This window comes from Protopterus annectens, chromosome 9.part0, assembly GCF_019279795.1.
Source record: "Protopterus annectens isolate FY-2018-M chromosome 9.part0, PAN1.0, whole genome shotgun sequence".
In the NCBI taxonomy this organism is placed as follows: domain Eukaryota; kingdom Metazoa; phylum Chordata; order Ceratodontiformes; family Protopteridae; genus Protopterus; species Protopterus annectens.
In genome coordinates, this window is record NC_056743.1 from 1,556,457,997 (window position 1) to 1,556,478,045 (window position 20,049).

At 42.2% G+C, this 20,049-nt stretch overlaps 1 protein-coding gene across 1 annotated transcript in view; it reads left to right on the forward strand.

The window, feature by feature from the left end:
• CCNJL (cyclin J like) overlaps positions 1–20,049 on the forward strand; it is a 597,715-nt gene that overhangs the window by 547,932 nt on the left and 29,734 nt on the right. The gene's annotated exons all lie outside the window — the stretch shown is intronic.

Genomic DNA, 20,049 nt, shown 5'->3' on the forward strand with positions numbered 1-20,049 from the left:
TAACCGCATGAACCATATTACAAACGGGCAGAAAAAAGATTTTAACTCTAGTTCCTCTTGTCAGATGTTCTGAAATGCACATTTATTTTCTTCAAGTATAGTCCCAAGTTCTGAAAGTGTTCATTCCATGCCGCCAGTGAATTATTTTTATCCACTTCATTTGTAATTTGTTCAAGTAAAAGGTTCAAATGTAACCCCACAGACATCTTCTGTTCCTAAGTGTATTAATGCTCTTATGTCCTTTACTTTAAACCCCAGTGGTAAAATAATAAAATCCGTAACTTTGTTCTTTGCTTCATTTCTTATCACCAGGCTTATCTTCTGGTTTTCTTGTTCCTTGCATTAGTCTTTCTCTTATTTTTGAACACAGCATTTTTCTTGCCATTGTTTACCATTTCTTCTTATAAAAACATTTTCTTATTGATCACAATGACAGTTGCAAGGGAATTTTAAATCCAGCTATTCTGCTGACCAAGCATAGCCTGAAACTGCTGTCCTCATCTTCTAGTAATGTCTCATTTTCCTGGTTCATCTGGCAGCAACTACACTTTTATCTCTCCCAGTGTGCAATCCACTGTAGTTGTCCAGCTTACTTCCTCGTCAGACTTTGGCTCATCTCGATCCATTATCTCCAGTGTGATACTCTTCCAAGTAGATCTTTTTGCCTCCCCTCTGAAGAGACAGCTTCCCAGATTCTGTTAGTGGCTTGGAAAGTGGACACCATGTCTTTTTTTTTTCTTGGTGAGGCATTCTGTTACCAAGAGGCCTGCATAAGATCATGTGGGACAGGCCCAAATTCTTATTGGTGATTTCCTTTTGGCCCAGATGGCATTGGTTCCCCCTTCTGTTTCATCTAGCTAGGAACAATCACCATAAATTGTCACAGGCTGGACCTTTTCACACAAGATGGATCTTTTCCCAAAGGACAAGAGCTCTCTCACTTGACCTTAACTACTAATCCTTCATTTGACTTTTTGGATGAGAGAGTTTTGAATCCTTTTAGACACCAGTTTTCTGAGGATGTGCTTTGGATTTTTCTGGAGACCAGAAAACCCACTACTAGAAAATCTTATGTTGCTAAATGGTAAAGATTTTATACTTTGTGTCAAATATATGAACAGCACCCTCATTCTGTGGGTATCCCTGCTGTTCTTTTATTTGTGTGAGGTCTTCAACTCTGGCATGGCATACTCCTCTGTTAAAGCTCATTTGTCAGCCATATCTGTTTATCTGGCTTTGAATCCCCATTTTCTTCTAGATTTGAAGTCAATAGGCGTCCTTCATGTTAGGCTTCCAAGAAAGCCAGTCTCCCACCCTTGAGACCTTTAAATTTATTCTTGAAAATTGTCTAAGCCACTTTTTGAGCTTGCAGTTCCATCCTCTTTGGAGCTCTGTACTCTTAACTCTTTCATTGATGGCTGTTACTTCTGTCAAAAGAGTTTCTAAACTTCAATCGCTCATGGCAGATGTTCTTCGTGTTTCACTGTTGCAGTCATTACATTTGGGTAATCTGCTGGCAGGTTGCCCTCAGTCGGCCTGATTAACAAAGTCTTGGGTCCTGCGTCGGTTGCTGTCCCTTCTTCCATGACGTCAGGTCGTCGGGTATAAAACATGCAGCCGACGCCATTGCATCAGTCTTTCTTGCCGCGCAGTGCCCAAAGCAGAAGCAGTTAGCAAGTGCCAGTCTGCCGACTCCTGAAATTTTCGTTTTCGAGTTTCAGAACTGAAGTCTTCTACTAAAAGCTAAGTACCCCGTTGGGGAAACTTTTTCTTGCTCCTTAGTACCGATGTCAGTAAAAGTTAATAATTGTATTACTTGTGGGAAGCAAATACCTCATAAGGATTTTCATTTGTACTGTATTCCTTGCCTAGGCCCTGACCACAAAGTGCCTTGCTGTCGGTTTTGTGCTAAATTTAGTCAATGCACTATTAAACGTCTGTATATTTGTGCTTCTAAATATTTTGGCTCCAGATTTAACTATCCAGAAATGTCATCGGTTAGCAATCAGACTACCAGAATACCTAAAAAATGGAAAGAAAAAGACGGAGACAAACCGTCGAGGTCCAAAACCGACGACAAAGCTTCTCCTGAGCCAGTCACCGGTTTGCCCGGTACTCAGTGAGGTGCTTTCGCAGCCGCTGATACCTACTGCTTTTGATTCGCAGGTCTCTACTGAGACCTATTCGGAGTCCGGTATGCCATGAGATACTTTAAGTATTGAACCCGCAGATGTCTCTATCTTAGATGGGTCCAGAGCCGCTGAGCAGGCACCAGCTTCTGAGGGTGTTTTCAGGCCTAAAGATTTGTATATTAAAAAACTTAGAAAATGTACACAAACCACAAAAACCAATAAATAGACTGCAGAGATGAATTCCTCGGATAAACACTGACAAACTGCTGAAGATGAATCCCAAATTCAAACTGCTGGCAAGTTCAGCTACTCGATGTATAAGAATGCAAAAAACGGAGCCAAGATAAATCCAAAACGAAACAATTTATTTAACACAATCCACAACACAAGCGCTTTCGCCTGGTCTTACCAGGCTTTTTCAAGTGTAAAAAATAATAACTTGAGCTCCATATAAAGTGCTTGAATAATGCTCATAGGTTAATTAGTTAATGACATTAAATTATTCAATTAACCTGGCATTTAAAAACTGATTAAAAGTGCATTTAAAATGCATTTAAAATAGGGTTAACTAAACAACATTGCAATTCTTTAAAAACAAGTTGTGCAAATGACAAAGTATATTAAATATAAGAGGTTGGCTGCATATAATTAATTAGTATAAATACAAATATCCATGAATCCAAAATTAATTTAACATTTCACAGTGCATTTGGATAAAATCAGTAATGAGGTGATGTCAAAAATGAACATCACAGTATGCAACTTCTTTATATTGTTTTTAGAGAAATTAATTGCCAAAAAATAAACAACCCAGTATGCAACTTTCTTATGTTGTTATTAGAAGAATTCAGCACAATACTAGGTGTGTGATCCTATCCCAGCTATTTTAAAAATTAATTATAAATATAAAACAAACCAAAACCCCCTTGTTCCAAACCAAAAGCAATTGCTACTGTAATAAAAATGTGTACAGCACAAGGAGTAGTTCGGAACACTTTGGTTGTCAGAAGAAGAAGGGCACATTTAAATGTGGTAGATGTCACCAATGCCCTTTTATTGCTAACACCCACAAGTTATATGTTTCAGCCCGTAACATCACACTTACAGCCAGTGAACACTACTCTTGTTTTTCAACAGGGGTGGTTTACTTAGGTTTCTGTGGGGGATGTGCAGCTTTCTATGTGGGTAAAACAGAAAGGGCATTGAAACGTAGGATATACGAACATGTCTATGACATCAAAAACAAGAAAGACACCAATGCTTTTGTCAGACACTCTGCAGTATGTCCTAGCATGTCTATCCAGTTTTTTGTCCTTGAGAAAGTCATTCAGGATCAGAGGGGAGGGGATTGGGAAACTGCATTGGCCTCAAGAGAACTCTTCTGGCAATTAAGATTGAATGCAACAAAAGCCCCAGGTTTGAATGATAGTTTAAGCTTAGCAAGCATTCTGAAAGCTAGAAGTTATGCACTTTGATCTTGGCAGTGGTCCCAAGTATGTTGAATGACCCACTTTTTTCACCTTTTGAGGTTGTTCCTATCCCCCCCCCCTTTTTTCTGGTGGGGTTGTTTGTTATGGTGACCAAACCTTACTCTTTTCCCTTCCACACTTTTATTACAGTAGCAATTGCTTTTGGTTTGGAACAAGGGGGTTTTGGTTTGTTTTATATTTATAATTAATTTTTAAAATAGCTGGGATAGGATCACACACCTAGTATTGTGCTGAATTCTTCTAATAACATAAGGAAGTTGCATACTGGGTTGTTTATTTTTTGGCAATTAGTTTCTCTAAAAACAATATAAAGAAGTTGCATACTGTGATGTTCATTTTTGACATCACCTCATTACTGATTTTATCCAAATGCACTGTGAAATGTTAAATTAATTTTGGATTCATGGATATTTGTATTTATACTAATTAATTATATGCAGCCAACCTCTTATATTTAATATACTTTGTCATTTGCACAACTTGTTTTTAAAGAATTGCAATGTTGTTTAGTTAACCCTATTTTAAATGCATTTTAAATGCACTTTTAATCAGTTTTTAAATGCCAGGTTAATTGAATAATTTAATGTCATTAACTAATTAACCTATGAGCATTATTCAAGCACTTTATATGGAGCTCAAGTTATCATTATTTTTTACACTTGAAAAAGCCTGGTAAGACCAGGCGAAAGCGCTTGTGTTGTGGATTGTGTTAAATAAATTGTTTCGTTTTGGATTTATCTTGGCTCCGTTTTTTGCATTCTTATACATCGAGTAGCTGAACTTGCCAGCAGTTTGAATTTGGGATTCATCTTCAGCAGTTTGTCAGTGGTTATCCGAGGAATTCATCTCTGCAGTCTATTTATTTGTATATTAAACCAACGCCATCGTCCAAGCTAAGGACAAAATCTACTTCTGTGTCTAAAAAAACGACGCTTGGGCCACGTGTACAGGCCCCAATGCCTAAAAAACAAATGATCAAAATGGCTGAGGATTTAATTACCTCGATCAGGGGTACCCATCCCCCTCCTGCTAAGAGACCTAGGCAAGACACTGACTGTGAATCTTCAGATCAGGTTTCTATTTCTTCGGATTCCTCTTCTGATCAGGAATGGTCTATTCCCACTTATGAGGACTCTGATGCAGAATATTCCATCCCTTCTGCTTCTCCTGAGGATTTTTCTTTTGGAGAAACTTTGCATACCTTAAGGGAACACTTTCACTGGGAGAGTCAGGATTTCTCAGAATCTAAAAAGAGACTTGGGGATTTCCTCCTTCCTCAGCATAGGCCTTTGGCTATACCTCTTGTTCTAGACGTTGTTGATGATGTTTTCTCAGAATCCAGTATGAGACTGATTCCCTGCCTCCGGCTCCTAGTAAGCCAGACCGATATTACAGGGTTCCTGGCTCCCACAAATTCTTTTTTAAAAACTCTACTGCTGACCCTGAAACCATATCTCAGGGTCCCAAGGGCATTAAGGCTTCTACTCTAAAAATCCTACCCTTTCTGATAGAGATTCCAGGGTGCTGGATAGATGGGGTAAGAAGGTTTACACGTCTGCAACCTTTGCTATCAGGGCTTTTAAACTGTCAATTTCATATGCTTAAGTATCAACAGCATGTCATGGGCTTACTTAAACAGAAAATGATGTTGATTTCTGACTGTGTGGAAAAAGAGTTACAGGATTTATTGCATTCAGCTGAACAAGTCGGAAAACATACTTTGCAATATGGTTTTGATTCCTTGGAGGCCTCTTGCAGGGCTGCTGTAACTGGATCTGTGATAAGCAGGCATGCTTGGCTCGAGGAGCAAAATCTGCCTGACCGTGTTAAAGCAAAATTGTTAGATGCTCCTTTACAACAGGACAGTCTGTTTGGTAATAAGGCAGAAGAAGTTTTGAAAAAGATGGAAGATAAAGCTAAATCTATGCAAACTGTAAAAGATTTCCTACAAGTGCAGCTACACAGTGGCCTACTAAGAACTGGTCCTTTCCAGTACCCACCAGAGCCGCTCTGGTCAAACCCAGACATTCCAAAGGCTCCAGGTTTCAGTCACAAGGAACTTGCAGAACAAAGCAATGGGGTGCCTCCACCTCCAAATCTGGAAGTAACAAGCCACCTTCCTACGGTAAACAGTCTCAATGACTTTCCACTGCAATCACCAAGCACTTATCTTTTGGCCACCCCTTTGGCGGGAAAACTGGCACTTCATGCACGAAACTGGCAACTGATTACCCAGGACGAGTGGGTTTTAAATATAGTATCCCAGGGATACAGATTTAATTTCCACTTGTTGCCAATCCCAAATGGATGGCCAGGTCTGCCTCCAAATCAGTGGACGGAGGCCCAGAAACAAGTTATGTCCCTCATGAATATGGGGGCTATTCAACCAGTAACAGAAATAGTAAAGGGACAAGGCCCAGAAAAGACAAATCATGGCGTCCAATTCTGGACTTATCCATTCTAAATACATTTCTGGACATTCTGAAATTCAAGATGCTGACTCTGCAACAGTTAATACCTATGCTAGGCAAAGATGCCTGGTTGGTAACTCTAGATTTAAAACCGGCTTACCTGCATATCCCAATCAGGAAATCTTGCAGAAGATACAGCCGCTTCAAAGCAGGCTATTTGCATTACCAGTTCTCTGCACTGCCCTTTGGCTTATCTGTTGCGCCCAGTGTCTTCACAAAGTGCCTAGCACCAGTAATTGCATTTTGCAGGCAAAGAAATATACATATTTATCCATACCTGGACGATTGTCTAATTCAGGCAGAAAATAAGGACACTCTTCTAAAACATCTGACGTTTGTGAAAAAACGTCTAACTTGCCTAGGGTACACCATAAACGAAAAGAAATTGCAACTGGTACCCTCTCAAATAATTATATTCGTGGGTGCAAGCTTGAATACAACTGCCCAGATGACTTGCCTTACGCCAGAAAAACAAATTCAATTGATGACTGACTTCAAACAGGTGGCCACAAAAACCCAGCTTATCTGCAAGACAAATTCTGCAAGCCTTTGGGTTCATGGCCTCCTGCATTCTAATAATTCCATATGCAAAACTTCATATGAGGAAACTTCAATGGTACCTAAAAAGCTTATGGAGTCAACATTGTCACAGCCTGGAAACAATGATTCCCATCATTCCTTGCCTGCAGCTAGAGTTCCTATGGTGGGCAGAGGCCTGCCACCAAAACAAGGGACTGTCATTCATTCCACCCCCTGCCGCCCAAACCCCGATTACAGACTTGTCAGATTATGCTTGGGGGGGGGGGGGGGGCATCTGGCAGGGAGATGCATTCAGGGCCAATGGAGCCCAAATCAAATGCACCTACATTTCAGTCAGAAAGAGATGCTAGCTGTACAGAATGCTCTGACAGCCTTCAAGGACTATCTTCATCCAGGACAACTACTGATAAAGACAGACAACACCACAGTCATGTGGTACATAAACAAGCAGGGGGGTACCCATTCCTACCCCCTTTGCAGACTAGCCATGGCATTGTGGAACATGGCCTTGACTTATCAAATACATCTACAAGCTCAATTCCTGCCAGGAAAGCGAAATACTCTGGCAGACGAACTAAGCAGAAATCTTATGGACCCACACGAATGGAAAATGGATCCACAAATCTTCAACATGTTGACATGCAAATGGGGGAGCCCAGACATAGATCTTTTTGCCTCACCCCAAAACGATCAGTTGGACAAATTCTACACAAGAGTTCATCACGAAAAAGCTTGGAAAAACTATCAGCCTATGCCTTTCCCCCTCTGCCTCTGCTCTCCAAGGTCTTACTAAAAGTCAGACAGGAAAAAAGGAAAAATGATTCTGATTGCTCCAGACTGGCCTCGCCAACATTGGTACCTGCTCCTACGCAATATGTCGCACCTTCCTCCACGGTACCTGCCTCAGCTGCCTCAGACACCTTATCTACTGTCTCAGCAGAACTATCAAATTCTGGACACTCATCTCCAAACTCTGAATCTTGCAGCATGGCTAATCAACTAATTTCACCAGTTACATCTCTCAGCAAACCTGTGATGGATGTAATTTTGGAGCCTAGAAGGCCTAGTACTAGAAAGTCTTATGCTGACAAATGGAAAAGATTCTGTGCCTGGAACCAAGCACAAGGAATAAGCAGAGCAATGCCCAATATTCCTCAGATTCTGCAATATTTAACTGAGATGCTTCACAAGGGCCTTTTTCTTCCATAAAAATGCATGCCTCTGCCATTTCAGCTCATTACAGCACAGAGCCTCCCCTTTTTTCTCATCCTCTGCTAAAGCAGTACCTCAGAGGGGCCAAAAATTTAAGACCTCTCAGGAGAGCACCAACTCCTGCATGGGACCTCAACAATTTTGTTTTGGAAAAACTCACTCTACCTCCTTTTCAGCCAGCTGCTACTGCAGACCTAAAATTTCTCTCTTGGAAAACAGCTTTTCTTTTGGCAGTCACTTCAGCTAGAAGGATTTCAGAACTGCAGGCTCTCATGGCAGTGGAGCCTTTTATTATTTTTTACCCAGACAGGGTGGCTCTCGGGACCAATCCATCCTTTATGCCTAAAGTGGTATCTAGTGTGGCCCTAAAGTGTTATCTATTGTGGGCCCTTAATCAGACCATTCATCTGCCAACTTTCTTCCCAAATCCACAGAACAAGGGTGAGCGGATTCTGCATTCATTGGATGTACACAGACAACTGATATTCTACTTAAACAGGACAAAATCTCTAAGAAAATCTAAACAATTACTGGTGGCATTTGCTGCAGGGGAAGAGGGAAAGGCTATTTCAAAGCAGACTATTTCAAAATGGATAAGCCATTGTATTCGTTTCTGCTACATGCACCATGGTAAACCTGTCCCCAAGGGGATCAGATCTCATTCCACCAGGGCTGCATCTACTTCTGCAGCCTTTCTCAGAGGGGTTCCTACCAGAGATATTCTAGAAGCTGCTACCTGGAGCTCAGTTCATATGTTCACCAAACATTACCATTTACCTATGTTCTCTAAATCCAGAGCAGGCTTTGCCACTGCTGTCTTGCATGGTCTTATAGCTGCTCCTAATGCTGTATAAATCCATCCTCCCTACCATAGCTTTGGGATTCTACCCAAATGTAATGACTGCAACAGTGAAACATGAAGAACATAGTACAGTTGTGTACACTTACCATAAATGTAGATGTTCAAGTGTATTCACTGTTGCAGTCCTGGTTACCCACCCTCCAAATATATATACACACACACACACACACACACACACACACACACACACACACACACACATATTTTGCTCCCCATTTGAGGGGCACCTGACATCTGGGGCAGGAAAATCTGATGTAATGGCATCGGCTGCATGTTTTATACCCCTACCGACCTGACGTCATGGAAGAAGGGACAGCTACCGACGCAGGACCCAAGACTTTGTTAATCAGGCCGACTGAGGGCAGCCTGCCAGCAGATTACCCAAATGTAATGACTGCAACAGTGAATACATTCGAACATCTACATTTATGGTCAGTGTACACAACTGTACTTTCCTCCTTTTCTGTTTTTATTTTGTTTGTTTTTTGTCTGTCACAGAGACAGTTTCTCTTGGTACCACCCCTTCTTTAATTTCCAAGGTTATTAATGATTTGGCTTTAAATAAATCCATTCATCTTCTTTCTTTCATGTTTTCCTCAGATTGACAGTGAAAGGTTTCTTCATATGTTGGATTTGCATAGATAGCTGGATATCTCTATAAGACTGAAGATATAAGGAAGTATGAGCAATGTTTTGTTTCTTTCCATAGCAAGAAATTGGGTTTAGCTGGTTTAAAGCAATCCATCTCCTCTTTGATTTCTAAGGCCATTTGTTTTTGCTATTCTTTTCATAGTAAACAGCTTTCTTTTTTTTGTTCTTGTTCTACCAGGGCAATGGCCTCTTCTGGTGCTTTTTTCCAAAGGTCTGAATAGAAGATCCATTTTTGAAGCTGCTACTTGGTCTTCTGTACACTACAAGTTGGATGTGTTTTCTAGAGTCAGAACTGATTTTGCCAGGGCCATCCCATATGGTTTATTGTAGGGCTCCTCTGTGGCTTCCTCCTCCCATCCTCTCCTATAGCTTTGGTATTTTCGTTTTAGTGAGGAGTACGATGACTTTGATAAGGAAGGACATTGTACAGTTGTATAAGATCTTAGCATTAGTAGTAGATGTCCTACTTTTCACTGTTGCAGTATTCTCTCCCACCCTCCTCCTCCCCTGTTCTGGCCTTTCTCTTTTCCTCTGGCCAAGGGCTCCTCCTATTCCTTCTCTTTCTAGCTGCACATGTACTTGCTTTTTCTCTTAGGTTGCTCTGATTCCCCTTGGGCATTTCATTTCTGTGGATTAAGCACTCGTACATCACTTATGTACCCCACGCCATACACATAGGGTATACATCTGACGTATGACACCTGAAAGGGCCCAAGGTTTTGGTAAGCTGGCCGGGCATTTGGTTGTCCTTTGCGGGATATCTGCTCAGTGAGGAATACTGTAACAGTGAAAAGTAGGACATTTTACTCCGCTGTACTTTCCCCAGTACCCGGTCAAATTTTTGTAGTCTGTTTGAATACTACATCTGGTCTCCTCTGAAAAGAGCATACTGACCTTGTGGGACTGACCCTGTCCAAGTGTAAGAAAACAAATTACCTCTTAGAACACTGCATTCCATTTCTTTCGCAGGAGCAAACTGCAAACGTCTCAAATGAAAGAAAATAGCCACTAGCAGGACCACTTCTGGCCTGAGGAAGCCTGTTGGCGAAAGCTTTATACTTGCACAGTAAACTGACGGTTTTACTGTTTCCAGCATCTTTTTTTTTTTTTTTTTTTTTTACTTTTGAAGTTCTATTAATGTCACAGACTAGGTTGAGACCTTGAATGCGGGTTGCGCGAGTGGAGTTTGACTTGCGGATATGCAGGAACTCCATCAAGACTGAGTCCAAGATGGTCTTGTATGCCAAACACAGGTCACCTCTGAGCAGTCTGTATGAGACTGAGTAGAGGGACAGGGCTTTTAGCCTATCTGTATAGAATAGGTGTTTGAGACCCTGGATTTTCCTGGTCAGGAACTTCTGTGGTCTCCAGCTGCTCCATGTGCTTGCCAAGGTACATGCCAAAGGGGGCATTGTACTCGATAATGGGGCTGATAAGGGAGGAATACAGGAAAATTATGACCTCCTTGTTCCTGGATGAAATACCTTTACTTATGAGGTCTGCCATGTACAAAGCCTTCCGTACAACAGCGGCAACATGGTGGTCAAAAGTAAGGTTGCTATTAACCTGGGTGCCCAAGTCAATCACGACTGATTGCTTGCTTAGTACAGTGTTATCAATGTGATAATTAGTGGGGACAGCATTTTCCCCAAAGGGGATAATGATGCATTTCTTACCATTCAGTTTGAGGCCATGCTTCTGGCACCAGTCATTAGTTTGGGTATGGCCCTTTTGGAGGATGTTAACTTCACTAGGGGAATTTATGACCGTGCCCAGCTTACAGTCATCTGCAAGCTTGGTCAGCCACAGATAACTGGTTTTGGTTTGCACCTCAGAAAAGTATATTGCAAACAGTAGAGGCCCCAAGACTGATCCTTGGGGTACTCCGCTTGTTACGGGTCTACTACTAGAGGTGGCTTCCCCTTTTTTGACTGAGTGGGTTCTATAAGTGAGCCAATTAACTATCCATTTGGTAACATATAGGTTGATGCCTAGCTGGGAGAGTTGATCTGTTATGCCCGAGAGAGGAATAGTGTTGAAGGCTTTGGCTAGGCCAAGGTAGGAGGTGTAGACTGTCTTGCCCTTGTCCATTGCTTTGGAGATTGTTTCGCTGAAGGCGACCAGGTTTAACAGGCATGATCTCCCTTTGACAAAACTAAACTGTGTGGGATCAAGTGTTTGGAGGTTGCCAATGTCCTTGTTTATAAGGTCCATGATAATGCGTTCGGTGGCCTTGCAGATCATGCTAGTTAGGCTGATGAGCGTATAATTGCTTGGATCGGTAGATGCTCCACATTTGTGCAAAGGGATGACAGTGGCTGTCCTCCATTCTGCTGAGATAGTCTGTGCAAAGGATTTGGTCAAATAGGGTGCCTAGTGGTGCTGAGAGCTCTTGCCTGAGTTCATGTAGGACACAGCCGGGGATGTTGTCTGGTCCCATGGAGGCTGTTTTTTTGCCTTTGAGAGGGCATTAGTAACTTGCTCCCTGGTGATGAGGGGAGGGGGGCAGGTGCTAGTGATGTCCTGATTTACTGATGGGGGGAGATGGGGGGTTGAAGTTTTCGCTGAACCTGTCTGCCAGCAGGTTGGCTATATCTGTGGCATTTGTGTGTGTGGTATTCTTGACCACCAATTCAGAGCAGATTTGAGAGTTACCTTTCAGATTGTGGACGTATGCGAAAAAGGTCTTGTGATCGTCCTTAATGGATGTGGCCAATTTGGACTCTGTTAGCCTTAGAGGATTTCACCAGTGACCTTCTTTGCTTGTTCTGATAAAGGAGCAGTTGCTTCCAACTTTGTATCTGCTCCTTGTTGGTCCTGGACAGCAATTTTTTTTCCTTTTTTTTTGTAGTGTGTATTTATTGCTGCTGTCCACCAGACAGGTTTACTCTTCCTTAAGGAAGACTATTTGGTCCTGTCAGGTATTGCTGAGTCCATGCAGCTATATAGGTGCTCATATAGTTTTTTGGTGTAGGCTTTGACATTAGTGCTTGATTCAGCTGAAGGGATGGTGGCTGTGAAGCTGCTTATACTTGCTATCAGGGAGGTTGTAGTCAGATATGGAAAAGTTTTTTTTGTTCAACCCTGGCAGCAAGGGGGGGGGGGGTCGGGGGAGATGGTGACTTTGAAAGTGATTGCTTTATGGTCTGATCTTACCAAGGAGGATGACACTGTAGGAGTGCTATAGTAGCTACTCGTGTTAGTTAGTACCAGGTCCAGGATATTTTCGCCTCTTGTAGGGGTTTCTACCAGCTGATCCAATGTATTGCCATTGACTAAGTCGAGGAGTCTCTGCATGTTCATGTTTGAGCTAGAATAGGTCTTCCACTCTATGGTTGGATAGTTAAAGCTGCCCAGGATCAGGGTAGAGGGTTGAATCTTGATGGATTCAAGTAAGTCCAGATAGGTGGAGCGGGTCTTTTGAGTCATGGTTGGGGGTCTGTAGCTAGCTATGATTTGAATAGGTGTTTTGTCAACTGTTAATTGCACATGGAGCGTCTCCTGTGTGCCATACTGTTTGACCAGCCTGGTGGTGTGTACGTCTTTGATAAATATTGAAACTCCACCTCCTTTGGCTTTATAGCCCTCAGTTTGGGGTCTGAAAGTATGGTAGGACAAGTAACCTGGTAAGGCTGGGGTGCTCTCCACAGCTTTGAACCAGGTTTCAGTGACTGCACAAATGTCAGCATCTTCCAGGGCGAGGAATGCTTGCAATGAGTGCAGTTTCATGTTAAGACTCCTAACGTTTAGCAGCATGACCTTTAAATTTCATTTAGAAAAATTTTTCACATTGGTAATTTTGTCCTCGTGACTTTGCCTAAAAAAGGCACTATGGGGGAGACAAGAGCCTTTGTCAGAAGCTTGAAGCCCAGGGGAGACGGATGAAGGGCCATCTCTGGCAGAGCATCGTGGTCTGTCAGTCTCGTCCTCCCAGGCAATGAGGTACTGTATCCCATTGGAGTGACACCAGAAACTAAGCCAGTTATTAGTCAATCATTTTCTGTTTGTACTGGGCATCATTCTGGGTGACGGTAGGATGCTGCTTAAGGCTAGGGACATACTTGCCTGGGACACGTATTCAGCGAGCTCAATCATGTCTCTCTTCATATAGTCCAGAGAGGTATGTCTGAAGTCATTCACACCAACATGGACTATGACAGAGTCATAACGGTACCTGTTGTTGAGAGACTTGAGTGTGTGAGTGATATGGCTATTCTAGCATCTGATAAGCAACTTGCCGTGACTTCCCCTTGTCTAGCCTGGTGAGGGAAATATCTGAGAGTCTCACGATAGTCTGCTGTGACTAGTTGTTGGCTTTATGACTGGCCCTTAGAGCCTGTGAGACACAGGCATGTGTGCTATATGTGGTGCTTGGTGTGGTGGGTTGTGATGTGCGTCTGTGCTTTTGCCTCTGAGGTCTCTTTTGTTTAGGTATGTTTTTGTTGAGAATGTCCACATATGTAGGAATGTACTGTACAGGTGTGGGTGGTGGTAGAGGTGTGGTGTTTGTGCAGACAGCCTTCTCAATGCTAGATGTACTGGTTTGTGATCGAGACAGCAAGGATTCTTGGTTCTTAATGTAATTGCATCTCTCACATATTGTGTTCCTAGGTGGTAGAAGAAGAGGGTTGTCTGTGTACATGCTACACTGTCTCAGGATGCCCTTGTCAACAAGACCAGCAGGTGAAACCACAGGAAGTTTCTCCATCCATGGTTGTCAGAATCTGTGGAAGAGAGGTAAAGGATGGTAGAGTGGGTACTATCAGAATAGAGTACCTAGAGGTGTGAGTAGGGCTGGATAAAATCACAGTAGTTGCAAGGGAGGGTGTCAGTTACACAGGAATGCTGGTAAGGGAAAAAATGCAACTGAGATACCTCGCAATGGGTTAAAACAGCACAACGGCAGTGCACAATGAACAGACAAGTGCAACACCCTGCAAACACAGGGAATAAATACCAGAAAAGATGGAAGAATCTACCCAGTCCTTCTAGCCCCTGCTCTTTCAACCAGTCACTTGTGCTAGAGAAGGTCAGGCAGCCCTTTTACTCTTGCTAACAGCGAAGACAAGACATTACCAGCAGCAGAAGATGGCTGCCAGAAACACAGGAAACTCGACAAGCAAAACAAACAGGTCTAGATAACAGCAGGCCTCTCTTTCCAGACTATGCTACCTGACTAGAACACAGAAACCTAACAAAACATGCACAGAAAAGCACAGATAGAGTGCAGAAACAGAAGATACAACTCTTAGTATGAAAAAGCAGTTTACAGCTAAGTAATTCAATAAAAATGCCATTACAGTAGTGAATCACAATCTAGCAATGAATATACAGTTAAAACAGTACAAAAATGCAGTGAAACAGTAAAAAAAAAAAAGATTTATAACAGTGGAAAATGTAGTAGATTAGCTGTATAGCACAACTATATGCGTTAAGTACAATTCAGTGAAATAAATGTAAGAAAAAAACGTATTCTGCACTTAGAGCCTCAGGGCATTTCTGCTTTGTCACAGTGATGAATCACCACTCCTCAGCCTGGTAAAAACAAACATTAGGATGGCTTTCTTCACATTCTTGTGTGCACAGTTCCATTCTATATTTGAGATCCTCATGGAGGAGTGCTACTTTTCTTCTTTTTTGTTTGGCTTTTCTTCTATTCCTAGAAAATGTATCCGATGCCTTGCTTTGAGGTTTGTACATCTCAGGCTGTTAAGGATACATATTTGCCAGTTCTGGAAAGTTGCTTACCACATGCTTAGTTTTGTACATTGTATTTTTCTGTAAATACTTGTGTCTTTGTGAGTTGGGGTCTCACTGTCAACAATAAATAATTTCTGATCTCTTCCAGACCCCAGGATATTTTGGGAACTGTTCTCATGTACTACCTTCATTCTTTCTGTCACTTACAGCAAGGTGTTGATGATGGACTTTTTATTTCTTCCCTGTACTAGCAAGGCAAATTCTCAGTCAGCAAGGACATTCCGCATAGCATTAAGCTGAGTGTCTTTCATTCTGACTTTTTCCTAATGCACAACTTTATGTGAAGAACGTACAATATAGTATGCTCCCAATTTGTGTATGTTGTTTTCTTTGATTGTAGTTCTCATTACTTCTTTTTATGATGTGTATAATTGTACACCCGGTCTGAACCCGAAAATAGCCCATTTGGATCTGTGTTCTACCCTGGTTAGTGAATTCATAAATACGTAAAAAGTAAAAAAAAAATAAATAGTGCATACATGATTTACATTGCTTCTCTTTGGTCAGGGTAACTCTGGTTCAATGTCCTCTGGGCTCCTTCCCGTTCTTTATTTTTTCGGACAGGGAGGGTACGTTTTCAACCATTCTTGTTGAAGTTAAGACACCCTCATCTAGAAAGTCTTGCTTGTCTAAAGAGATGCATGTAACCATTTTTTTTTCTCTTTTTCAGGACAGTGGTTTTGACAGACTTCTCGTTGAGACCATGCAGTACTCTTTGCTTTGAATGTTGCTGTTTCCTACTCTTCATTGAAAATACACGTGGATACCATTTCTTCTTGTTTCTACTTACTTGAATAGCTTCATAAGTAGAAGTAAACATTTTATTGGGGTTGGGGTCTTTCATTTAAAACCTTCAAGACTTCTCTTCCCAGCGTTGGACTTGCTTTATGACTGAAAGTTTGTCACTACCTTATTTTTAGCCTGAAAGTTTGTCACTACCTTATTTTTAGCCTGATTTTTTTCTTCAGCTGATTACATTTTTTCTTGTAAAGTTAGTTTTTCATTTGGTTGTCTCTGCCAAAAGGATTTCTAAGTTGCAAAAAAATGGTTTCTAGAGAGATTCACTGTGGACTAGTTCTTTTATATAGCACAAATGAAAAGAAAAATGTACTGTGAGTGTTCTTTTACAACCCTGGCAATAATTTTAAAGCAGAAATCTGGAACAGTCCTCTTATTGTAAGAGGAATGCCCAAAACTGTCATACTCAAAGACAAGTCATATCTCTTAAAAGATGTTTAGAACAAAAAAGTGCCATGTGTGATGTAGGTATTCCATGGTGTTCAGTGGTCCCTCTGAGCTTGCAAAGAAGAGGAAAGAAAGGCATCCAAAAGAAACACAAGTCAACAGACAATCCAGCTTGCATTCCTGATAGCCCTCCCCAGGTCATCCAGGGAGGTAAGGTGCTCTATGCTCTGTCACGATCCCTGCAGAGGCCACCATGTATTCTTCATTTTTGACATGTGTTAGGTAAAAAAAAAAAAAAAAAAAAAAGTTTACTAGCCATGGCTTCTGACACCAAAATTATGGTTAAGGAAGGTGATGGCAACATTCCCAAAATTACTGTACATTAAGAGATGTGTGAGGGCCAGGTACAGGTTACAACCACCCAAACCACATCCTGAGGCTTGGCATTCTGATGCCACCCTGAAGCTTAGGCCCAAACCACTGAAGCTGAAGCATGTGGCTGTATTCCACGTCCCACCACCCCCTCACCTCAAATGCATGGGCCTAAATTCCATTCTTCCTAGGTTTACTCACAGGACTTAGACTGGCTGAGGACGTCATTGGATTCATGAGGTCCAGGCAACCATATTCTTGGAAAGAACCCTTGAGGACCTACCTGAGACCCAGGCAGCCAAAGTCTGAGAAAGAACCCTGTTCCAGGTATCCACCCTGGTAAAAGAAATAGGACCATTTCCCCAGGGGAGTATTGATTCCTCAAGCTCGGAGGAGGAGTTGGCCTTTGTTAATCTGCTTTCTTCTGGCTCTTATGCTGACTGTGTATCTGAAGACACCCTGGCTTCAGCCTCACCATTAGAGGACACCCTTCACAGGATGGAATCCTTCACCTGACAGACTAAAGAGTACATGTTTCTAAGATAAGTTCTGGGCAGTTTCTTGGGCTACCAGAGGAATGTCCTCTTTCTTATTCAGCCATTGCATGAGATCCTGGATGATGTGTGTTTTGACACATCCCTTCAACCTGATTTCCAGCCCCTGCTCAAAGAAGCCTGACTGCTTTTATATTGTGTTTAATTCCACAAACACATGTATAAAAAATCCTGTAGCAGTTCCAGAGGTTGTGTATTTGAATTCCAAGAGATCCTGGGGTTGTACTTCCAGGAACCCTCTTCCAAATGATGGAGATGAGGGTTGTCATTTATTTTACAAAAAGAAATGCACCTCAGCTACCTTGGCCATGAAGGCCGTCAAGTTGCTAGTATCACATGATTAAATATGAGAGCACCTGTTTGGATCAGTTAAAACAGACAGGGACTCCCAAGATACATGCCTTCAGAATGAAGTGCTGGAATTGTCCAACCTCCATTCTCTAGTGACCAATAACTCCTTAAACTGGCTGAAATTTTTTTAGATGCACGTAGTAGGACAGATGCCGTGGGGTATGTGATTAGATGACATGCTTGGCTGCGAGAACATCTCCTCTCTGATCATGTGAAGGTGGAAGCCCTGGATGCCTGTTTTAATACTAAGCTCCTCTTTGGACCACCTGCTAAAATTAAGAAACTGGAGGAACAGACAAAGACCATATAGACAGTTAAGGACTTTCTGCAGTCTGCTCCACCCAGATGTCAGGAACATGCCAGTAAAACGTGGTCCTTTCTTCCAAACAGACCAAAGGAAAAACTCAGAAGGGCAAGAAAAGTTTCCCAGAAAATGGCCAACCAATTCTAGAGGAAGACTTGGAATGAGAACATTCGTAGGGTCCCAGCAGGTAGGTGCTCTACTAAGTCATATTTGATTTCTCTTCAACCATGTCAATCCTTCACACCCGCTTTCCAGAAAAAAATAGATGGCAGGTTGTCCCTATTCCTACCATAGTGGGAAAATATAACACAAAAAACATGGGTTCTTGGTATCATAAGGTCTGGTGATTCCAAGAATTTTGTGAAAACACCAAGGTTTCAGGCCATCCTCCAAGTGCCAACAAATCAACTGCTACTGGCGTTGGGTACAGGAGCAAAGTCTTCTGGCTCAAGGCACTGTCGATACTGAACCAAAAGGATAAGGGCAGGGATTTATTCCAGATACTTTCTGGTTCCAAGCAAATAAACCTCTTGGAGACTAATGCTGGAGCTGTTGAGATTAAACAAATTCTAGCTAGTACCACAATTCAGGATGCTAATCTTGCAAAAGTTCCTTCCTGTGGTCCTCCCCCGAAGTGTTCATGGTCACACTTTTAAATGCCTACCTTCCGTTCCTCATAGCCCAGGGACACTGTCAAGTTCCTACACTTCAAGGCAGGGGACTCTTGCTTCCAGTTCCATGCCTTGCTCTTTGACTTGTAAACTGGGCAAAGAGTCTTTACCAAATTACCTTCTTCTGCAGTGTAAAAGATAACATTTACCTACAGTTGGATGATTGCATTATACAGGCATCCTTTCCACATGGAATGAAGACATCCTTGCTGATAACCATGGACTGCCTTCCCAGGGTAGATTTTTCCCTAAAGCTACAAAAGTCTCACCTAATAACTTCTATCAGGGTTACTTTCCTTTGAGCAGATCTGGACTCCCATCTTTTGGGGATCAAAAGCTTGCCTCCCCAGGAAAATATCTTGTTCCTCTACTTCAGGAAAATTGCAGGTCAAAAAGCCAAAACAGCCAGAAAAATTCTCAGGCTCTTAGGGTACATGGACTGCTGTAGCTTGATGGTCCTTGTAGCCAAGGGTGCACATGAGGAACACCAGTTGTCCCTAAAGAACCACTGGTGCAAGCATGGAAACTGTCTGCAAAATTGATTATATGGTGATCGAAAGCCCTACAGATCTTTCCATCAGGACACTGGTCCCCAGGTACTAACCACTGATACCTCAGAAGTCTCCTGGGGTGCTCACTCAGTGGATATAAAGGTTCAGGGTATTTGGATTGAAACAATGTTAAAGTACAAATGTCAGAGATGATGGCTATAATGAGGGCCCTGTCAGCAGCCAGTTCCTACTTGACGTATCAGGCCCTCTGGAATTGCTGTTTAACTGTAGCTTCCAAAAAGGCTTCTTGTCTCACAAATGGAGAACCACAACAGTAATCCCTCTGCACAAAGGTGGGCCATTTACAGACTCTGGAAACTACAGACCCTTAAGTTTCACTAGTCTCCTGTATAAAGCCATGGAAAGCATCATCATGGATATGATCAGTAATGATGTAGAAAATCTCCAGACACTGTACCCAACCCAGTTTGGTTTCGACAAGGGAAGGTGATGCCTACTCATTCTGGTGGACTTCATTGAGAAGATCACCAAAGCAATGGATGAGGCCAAAATGGCTCATATTGCCTACCTTGACCTGGCCAAGGCATGTGATGCAGTAACCCACTCAGGCATTGTTGACAAACTCAAAGAAGTTGGGTATGAGCTCTTATGTCACCTGATGGATAGCCAGCTGGCTCACAGACTGGACAAAGGAAGTTAGAATTGAGTCCACATGTACAAAGAGGCCAGCTGCAACCAGAGACTCTCGGGGATTGGTCTTGGGACTACTGTTTTCTGGTATTTACTTCTTCGAAGTTAAAGCCAATGCCAGTGGCCTCTGGCTGATGGTTACAAATAAAGAGCAGTCATAGAATTCCCATAGACAGAAATGTTCTTTAGGAAGGGCTGACACAGACAAATAAATGGTAAGATCCATGTACTAAAACTGAATGATAGGAAATGCGTAATAGTATACTTTGGGAAGTCATCCACCCCTGGTAAC